Source organism: Hoplias malabaricus, chromosome X1 (genome assembly GCF_029633855.1).
Source record: "Hoplias malabaricus isolate fHopMal1 chromosome X1, fHopMal1.hap1, whole genome shotgun sequence".
Lineage (NCBI taxonomy): Eukaryota > Metazoa > Chordata > Actinopteri > Characiformes > Erythrinidae > Hoplias > Hoplias malabaricus.
In genome coordinates, this window is record NC_089818.1 from 9,535,481 (window position 1) to 9,545,241 (window position 9,761).

General features: G+C 43.3%; 1 protein-coding gene across 1 annotated transcript in view; it reads right to left on the bottom strand.

Moving 5' to 3' along the window:
• Positions 1-9,761, bottom strand: part of LOC136675541 (autophagy protein 5-like) — a 74,791-nt gene that overhangs the window by 891 nt on the left and 64,139 nt on the right. The window lies entirely within an intron of this gene.

Below are 9,761 nucleotides of genomic sequence, written 5' to 3' on the forward strand. Positions count from 1 at the left end.
GTTTGCGTTTTTTGATTTTCTTTTTCCAGAATAAATTAGTGGATTATGTTGTGGTTGTGGCAAGGATGTGGCTTTAAAACAGGCTTTAGTGGGAAGACTGGGGACAGCTGGGTGGCGGATGGCTGGGGTAGCGTTAACTTCCAGACAGAGGAAAAAACTACAGAAGAGAGAGACCACCATCTGAGCCACAAGTGTTAATGGCACCCCACCCAAAGTCCACTGCTGGGTGTGTGTATTCTCACTTAATAACGTTGCCCATTGAAGATGTAAAACAAGTCGGCTTTGGAAAGTGTTTTTAAGGAATTCAGGAATTCGGGACGTCACTTGGGAGTCTTTCTACTGATGCATTCATCGTAATAATAAAAAATGTAGAAGAGCAGCTGATTGGTTCAAATGAGTTAGAAAAAATTTAAATTGGAAAAATGGAATTAATTTGTGTGTGTGTCGCAGAGGATAGAAAAGTACAACAGTTGTGACAGTTTGAGCAGTCCATTGACAGAGTAATCCACTTGTGCACTTACTTATCATTGAATGGAGAGTAAATACACACACAAACACAATGGGTGGAGTACACTGGTGGGGGTTGATTGGTTTTACTTGCCAAGTGGGGCAGAAATACGGTAAGAGTAAGGGACCCGACGCTTTCACAGACAATAGACTCCTGAGCGACTCCCTTCAGGACGGGGGGAGGGGGGGGGGAGAAGAGAGAGAGAGAGAGAGAGAGAGAGAACAAATTCAACAGTATCAAGGAAATGTGTGATATTTAATATTGTGTTATTACCATCATTATGCTATATTTTGATTGTATACACTGTAATTACATAAGAATTATACATGACCTTAATAAAACTTGGCACTACCAAGTACACAACTAAGTGTACATCACCAACTTTACCAAACGTCAACAGTAGAGTCTATTTTTATTAATGCCGCAGTTTATTTTTTACTTTCACCAAGATGAACTATGACAAATGAATTATATTGACAACATCATTAACTTTATCTTAATGAACAAATCATTAATCAGCGAGCTGACCCAGTGCTGGGTGATCTGCCGGACGTGTGTGTGCAATTTTGCGTGTGCTAGCACGTGGCACGCATGGGCAGTGATTGAGTGTCCACTCATTAAGCCCCACCAGTGGGTTAAATGGGCTCATTGTCCCCTTGATGCTGATTAAGCAATGGGCTGGGGGCCGGGGGGCCGCTCCTGTCATATCCATGCCTGACATAATTTATCACTCTCCACAGTCAAAAAGTTGCCACTTTGGCCCGGGACCGGCCGCAAAACAGAGGCTTAGACGGGAACATGGAAGGCCCTCGTCCTCAAACCAATTTAATTCCAGCCTGTTCATGGGCGATTAAAAAAAATCAATACTTTTAATTTCGGCTCCGTTGCCTTAATTTGGATGTCCAGCTGCCGCATGTACAGTGCAAATTAAAGCTCCATCAATTCATACGTATAATCAGGTCAAGAAGGGGCGAGTGCGGTTAATCCGTCTGTTAAAAAAATCAAATAATGCCCTTAATATAATCCATAACAACTCACACAAATACAAACCTCACACTTTACCACTGGTTGTAGTCACGTGACTTACTTTTGCAACACAATGGTCAAAAATAAATGCATTTGTTACTACAGAGAATGCTCCAGATATTTCTACGTAAACATGAAACACTACCTTTGCTACCTTTTTGGAGCTTAGAGTTAAAGGAAACATAAACCATTCTGAAGAACTATTTCTCTCACAGTAAAACAACCCTTGCCCCGTTTGTTTTCATTCAGAACATTGACATCTTTTAAGGTGGAACTGTGTAAGAAACCGACCCTTACTTGGCTGAAGTTTCCTTCGTCTGTAAGTATTTCTTCACTGTTTGAATTACCATAAACTCATTTGTAACTCGAGCTTTCTCAGTCTGCGTCTACTTTCATGGAATGTTTGCGGTCTGACTCAACTTCCACGTTAAGTAATACAGCTTTCCTTTTGGTTTAGGGGTAAGTATGAGTGATAGCATTAGACATATACACAATACTGATTCTGCCCATTCTTTAGGACACAGTATTTCACAGATTTTCACAGATATTTCAAAGAAGCACTGAAGAACCCTCGTTTTTAAGATTGAAGAAGCAACCCATGTGTTTCCGAGGTTTAAAGTGGCAGAAAACTTGGGTAAATTTAGGTTTGTGTGATTTCTTTCAAAGCATTAATTTGTCATTTGTTACTAAGTGAAGTAGCTTTTCTGACACAGTCACAAATAGAAACAATAGACCTTAGCACTGTGACATCACCACGACCTGAGCCTCCACTCAGAATCACTCAAAAACAAACCTCAGCACTTTACTTCTCCTGCCCTTTTATGTTTTTAACGTATAATGATCAACTACCTTCTCTGTTTACACTGAAAACAACAAACCCAAACTAAAGAAGCAAACTCTGGACCCCAAATACATCTTCGCTGATTGGTGTCAGCGTAAAGGCGACAGAACTTGGGCCGAAATATAGTTGTGATATGTATCAACACCGTACTGACCCAGCTGAGGCCTTGTAGTGAGTGATTAGCCCAATCGTAGAGCAACCGTATCTCACACTGCTGTTCACCACATGAGGTTTTAATCGCAGCTGATTCTCTGGGAAGTGATAGACACTGGGCTGTGTGCAATCTGATCGTGTGGTTAACTGCTTCAGGTGTGATCTGACAGGAAAGAGTACAGTGGCTTTTTTTTTTCTATCTCTTTCACGCAATACCACAGATCTATTATCTCTCCTCTGTTCTCCATTCTCTACTGTCTCTGTCAAGGACTCGCTGAAAGACTGAGAGGGTAAAACAAACCCCCTGACCTCGAAACGTTTGAAAGTGAAATTGCTTTATTGCATCATTGTCCTCTTTTTCGGCGAGAGATTGTGAGCTGATAAAACTCACAAAACAAGGACCCAGAGGAGAAACGGGGACAGATTGGGTTTCAGGAGACGAAACTGCTGGACTGTCGAGTGCAAAAGTTTGGGCACTTGGTCAAATTCCTCGTCAGAAATCCATAAATAAGACAAAAGATCATCATCTTTAAAAAAAAAACAAATCCCTCAGGTGAGCAGTCAAAGGCTACAACTTCAGGTGACAAATTTCTTGGAGTAGAACCATGACTCTCAGTGGGGTCAATCCTCCACTTAGACTATAGACTAGTGATTTAAAGTCACAACACCAGATTAGTCTTGATTACATGTACCCATATAATCATAGTAGTAATGACAAGAGTAATAAAATGAAAGGTGTTTAATGGGAATAACAACAACAATGTTGTTGTAAACTTTAATATTGTTTGTAATGGAGGGTGGAGGGGTGGAGAGGGTGTGGGGCAACTTGTCTGAGGCAGGTAACGTCAGATAGAATGTGACCAAGTGGTCTGGGGCGACATGTAAGTGTTCCATCAGTGTCAGGGAGGACCTTCATTTACTCAGAACGGAATACAGAGATGAAGCTGTAGTTGTGTTTTGCATTGATGGAGTACAGGGATGAGTGTGGTCAAGCAACTCTGGCAGAACTGATTATAGCAGATCTCTGACTACAAAGAGACTAGCTTTACAGTTTTTCTCCACTGCATGCACAAAGGAATGGAACTGTGCACACAATTCTGAAAACTTGAAGTTCATGTATCAACAACATAGCTCTAAACTACTGAGCTCCAAGCACAATTCCTTTTGTTTTCACTGAAATATCACAGTTTTACAAATCTCTAAACACACACTGCATCATTTAGGAAACCTTGGTCACCTGGAAACACTGGCCTTTGATCATTCTGATCATTTGTGTTACATTTACGTGTAGCATTGGGACAAAGACCCCAAACCACTTCACCAAAATGAGAAAAGAAATCGACTCATCTGCAAATGAATATGTGACATGGCCTCATTGAGCAAAAGCATCCATCTACACATTGGATGGTAGTGTTTTGAATACGTCATATCAGTGTTTATTTGATGCTCTGTAAAGAGATAAGGAGATAACAGCTGTGTGTAGTGCTTTACTAAAAGGAATCCGTTTTGAGGAAAGGGAAGATGGTTTTGAGTGTTGTGTTTCATTTTTTTTCCTGAGATTTGTGGCTTTTAGATAACATTATTAGCGTTTAGCGTTTTGATAAAAAGAGTTTTTGGAAATGTGTTTAAACGACTGGGGAAAACTGTAAAATATCAACCTTGTTTTTTTACACTGTAGTCTTGTACCTGTTGCTCTGCATACTTTGTTGCCCTATCACTCTGTTCTTCAATGGTCAGTGGCCTTGTGTTTTTGTGAGTGGATCAGACACAGCAGTGATGCTGGAGTTTTCAAACCCCTCAGCAACACGTGATAAAGATGTTAATGCTACACAGGATTAATATAACCTGAGTTTATGTGTGTGGCTCTGTTACAGCATGGGATTAATATAAATTTGGGGTATTTCTACATTGTGGGATACTGTAAGAACATGGTGTGGACATTTTTACTTATACATTTGGTTAAAATAGTGGCATGGTGTATTCTGACAGGAATGAAATCACTGCTGGAAAAAAATATATATCCCCACCTCCTCATGTTAAAATAATCCCGTCTGAATATAACTTAAAGCAACATACAGTAGCTTGTAGAAAGTGTTGGGGCCCCTATTATTTGCCATTGTTTTTTAGGTATCATGTATGCTTTGAATATGAGCTGAACTCTGCTGAATAATGCACTGAAGAGCACACACACACACACACAAAGTGTTAAGCTCTGCTGGCGCGTGGCGTCTTGGCAGCATTTTGCTCGAACTTTCTGGCAGCGAGCCAAGCCAAATATTTCTTCTGGATGAGAGCATACTCACAGCACTCAGCCGAGCTACAGCAGACCACAGGGCTTCCCCGGGAGTGTGTGTGTGTGTGTTCTTGTAAAATATCTACAGTCCTGTATAAAATTCAAAGGCCACCTTTTAATTCTATTCATTTCCAATCAAAACAACCATCAAGTAGCAGAACACTCACCAATCGACCAAAACATTTAAACTACTCCCTTGTTCCTGCACTCACAGTCCATTCACTCAGCTGCACTCACCAGACAGGAGTCTGCCTGTTGCTCTGCATACTTTACTATTCTCACCTTACCCTGTCCGTCAATACTCAGGAACCTCACAGGACCTCCACAGAGCTGGTATGTCTCTGACTTTACAAGGTGGACCAACGAGGTAGGAATAGAGTGGACACTCTGTATAAACTTTGGCTCGACACGGTTGTGTGTTGTCTGAATCAATGACTGGTCACTGAAAGGTCAGCTTCTTGTCCCACTTTCCCCCTTTTAAAAATGGTTTAATCAGTTAATGATAAAGAAACCTACCCAGAAATCACTGGGCGCAATGCAGGAACATACCCTGGAGCCAGTCCTTCACAGGGCGACAAACATTCACACCTACAGACACTTTTTGAGTCACCAATTTTTGAATCTACTTGCCAATGTGTGTTTTTGGACTGTGGGAGAAAACCGGAGCACCCGGAGGAAACCCACGCAGACACAGGGAGAACACACCACACTCCTCACAGACAGTCACCCGGAGGAAACCCACGCAGACACAGGGAGAACACACCACACTCCTCACAGACAGTCACCCGGAAAAAACCCACGCAGACACAGGGAGAACACACCACACTCCTCACAGACAGTCACCCGGAGGAAACCCACGCAGACACAGAGAGAACACACCACACGCCTCACAGACAGTCACCCGGAGGAAACCCACACAGACACAGGGAGAACACACCACACTCCTCACAGACAGTCACCCGGAGGAAACCCACACAGACACAGGGAGAACACACCACACTCCTCACAGACAGTCACCCGGAGGAAACCCACACAGACACAGGGAGAACACACCACACTCCTCACAGACAGTCACCCGGAGGAAACCCACGCAGACACAGAGAGAACACACCACACTCCTCACAGACAGTCACCCGGAGGACACCCACGCAGACACAGAGAGAACACACCACACGCCTCACAGACAGTCACACGGAGGAAACCCACACTGACACAGGGAGAACACACCACACTCCTCACAGGTCTCACAGACCTTGAACCAACAACCTCCCTCCTGGAGCTGTGCAACTGTGACTCTAACCTGCCGTTACAAATTATAGTGTCAGTCATAATTCATATACAATTTATGAATGCTGGAATGGTGTTTGAGTAAAATATATGTGATTTCACCTTGAGCCCAATCTGCTGAAATAAAACTGGATGAACTAAAATGATCCTGAGTCTGATTCTACTATGAGTGCACTGTATATTATTGCGCCTTTTGATTTGTTGTTGTTGTCGACGTAATGAGGCCTAATTGACAACAGGTCGAGATCTGTTGCTGTCCCGTTCCTTCACTCAGCTGCAGACACACTCCATGTGTAGACTACACACTGAATGACTAAACCCCAGTGCTCGGCTTGTTTACTGGAACACTGGAACTAGCTGGAGGCTGTAAACACTTACCTGGCTTTGGCAGCTGCTGCGTCAGAGCCTTGCTGCTGAGGAAATTTAGCGATCAGTCTCTAATTTTAGACTTCTGCACAAATGTCACTCTCAAGTGTCATTCGTCTTGAACGGCTTTGTTTGTGCTTGTGAATTTGACCGTTTGTTGCGAGAAAAATGCCATGCTGAGGCTAATAGATGCGTATTGGGAAATCTGGAGGGAGGAGAAGTTGGAACAAGATTGTGGAAGGGTCAAACTATCAACTGTAGAACTGCAGATGTCTCCAATAATAGTTGAGAACATAGAAAAGTTTTCTGGTATCTATAGTTATTACACAGTGTGTGGTCTGACTAAAAGCGCATTTGCAGGATTCGTACAGTGTGTACAATATGTACATGTGCTAACAGACCTTATATTTCCTCATTATTATTATTATAACTCAGTTAACTCAAGCTTTTTAATGTTAAAACCTCACATTTTTACATGTACACAATACACTCCCAAACATGTAACTGAATAATAATAAGGTAGTAGCTATAATATAGTAACACCCAACTGTAACTGCGGTGGGGGGTGTAAGTCTCTCTGGTCCTTTCCTTGGTTGTAGGCTGGTGGTTTAGAGATAAAGTAGACCCCCTGCCCTCAGCCCCCCTCCTCTTGTCCAGTGCTGAGCTGGACACTGTCCCCAGATGGCCGGGCTGGGATTGGCAGGATTACAAGCGCTGGGGCACTAGATCCCCAAGAAAATGACATAAAGTGAGAGGGGGTGGGTACTCATTTTGACCGCATGCTGGACACGTGCTGAGCTGAACCCCAAGGAACACACACACACACACACACACACATTATGTGACTGACTCAACCATTGTGGATTAACTTTCCCAGAACAATAGCCATTTCCCCAACTCATCCATTGGCGTACACGTACACACACTAAAAAAAGCTGGGCTCTGTAAACCCCCCCAACACACACACACACTTCCACCTCCTCTTCATCACAGCAAGCCTGGGGCTACTGCCTGTGCTAGTGCCTTTTCCTGGGCTAATACGAGGTTAGCTCTGGCTTATGGAAAAAAAAAATAGTTACGTCTAGTTGATTCTGATACAACTCAATGTGACATTTATTCTTCAACTATTTGCAACAACATTAAACCCATTCCAAAAACAATAAATAATAAAAATATGTAATATTAAGCTTGATTCTTTTTTACATCATACACAGTACACATTGAAATCACTTAAACAGATGGAGAGAGTGCGTAATGTAATTCACGCTTTACCATTTAACCATGATCTTAATGTATTCAAAGACTATGGGAAGCCCAGACACTAGGATGTCAAAAAAAAAGAAGTACATATATAAGTACATTATGATTCATAGGTATTTAGTTATTCAGGTTTTGGGGTAGAGAATGCCTGGGTTAAGACGTGTGAATCCGCAAAGGGTGAAATATATTTAGTACACATTGTACAGATGCTGGGAATGGAGTTAAATTTGTACCAATTTATCTTTAAAAAAAAGCCCCTTTGGGCAGATCTTTTCAGATGAACACATTTTAAAATCAGTGACATCACTTCTCCGCACCTTAAGAGTGAATATCTTGTGTTGAGTGGTTCCCAAATAGAATTAATAAAGCTATTTCAGCTTGAGTATCCTCTGCCATTAAAGCCAATGGGGGACATAGTAAAAGCTTAACTCATGTAAATACATCAAGGGCGTATATATATTAAATTCATATGCCAATATCATTTGCTAATGCAAAATCTATAGCCGAATGCAAAACACAAACATTTTGTTGGGCTGCAGTTAGCCAAAGTTTATAACGCAACGCCACTACACCAACAGGGACAATACAAACTGTCCTCCACCACCTTAAGAGCCAAGAATCACAGAAACTCAAACCTAACTCACTTAAGGCTTTCCCCCTCAAGATAACATACAGTTGTAAGTGTGTTTGGAAAGGGAGGGTTGTGTGGTCTGTCTGGGCGTGTTGAGTACTGTTTGGCTGGGGAGGGGGTGGAGGTGAGGGTGGAGGTGAGGGTGAGGGGGGGGTGATGTGTTAAATATAAATGCAAATAATCCAGTTGAGATATTTGAATAGAAAGCATCATGAGGAGTCAAATTAACCTTTTTTTCCTCTGGCTGATGAAAGACAGATGGGATGTGGTTTGCTGTAAATGACCCCAGGCGGTTGGCTCACGTTTGTAAAGAGAAAAACTGTAAAGAACCTTTTCACCCTGGAAATGTGGACAACCTTGTATTAGAAGGTCATGCCCTCCGTTTTTAAGTGTCTCTTTATCAGATTGCAGTCTTCAGGAGAGGGCTATAAAGTCCAGCCTTGCAAAAATAAATAAGCCGGAGCCCACCGTCTCACCTGCATTCTTTCAGAGTCACCTGTATTTAAGGCCCACAGCAGTAGGCTTGATAGTGGCCCTCTGGAAAAACTAACAAAGCTGCTGGAAGTCCTTCTGTCCCTTTTGTTTGCCTCGCTTTCTTCCCTCAGAGGCATGCAGGCCACATTAAACCCCAACTACAGAAGTGAAAAAAAAAAAAAGCGCCCCCCCCATTTGAATCGGACTTCAGAGCAAGGGAGACCCCTCCCTTAAACACCCCCCCCACCCCAAAACTCCAGCCTACTCTTTCCTTTATGGTGTGGGCAGCCCAAGAAAGAGAAAGATGGGGTTGAGTATGCCATAGCGGTGGAGGGAGTTGCTTAAGATGGCCGAGGCAATGGGGGGCAAGCTCCAGTCCTCTCCAGATTGTTCCCAGCTTCTGGTCCCTCAAGAGCCGACCGCACAGCAATTTCCAGAGGAAGCGCTCGTTTTTCTCTCCAAACTTCTCCGGGACCTTTGTTGTTGTTGCTCTCGTTCTCTGCGGCTTGTTATTGACTCAGGGCTGGCTTTGGTGCCGTGACTGTGCTGCAGAAGGCCCAGCTGGAGGCCAGATTTTCGGGCCTAGCCGTGGGCCGGCAGTTGGGTCTGGCTCTGGCTGGGCTGAGGGGGAAGAGACAGACCTTTGGGGAGGAGGGTGGAGGGGGGTGAAAGGATCTTATGGGTCGTCCGCTGCCAGGAAGTAGTAGGCAGCAGCTAGTGATGTGGTTAGATCTTTGTCACCAGTGGGGTTTGGGTGAATGGGGTGGTGGTGGTGGTGGGGGGGGGGGGTCTTGTATATAGTCGCCTGGGACGTGACTTCCTATCTCAGAAACTAACCTTACAGCAGGAGGAACAATCTTAACTTGTGGTCTGCACTCTTCTTATAATGATAATGACATATGTGTCTCTGAAGCCATCCTGA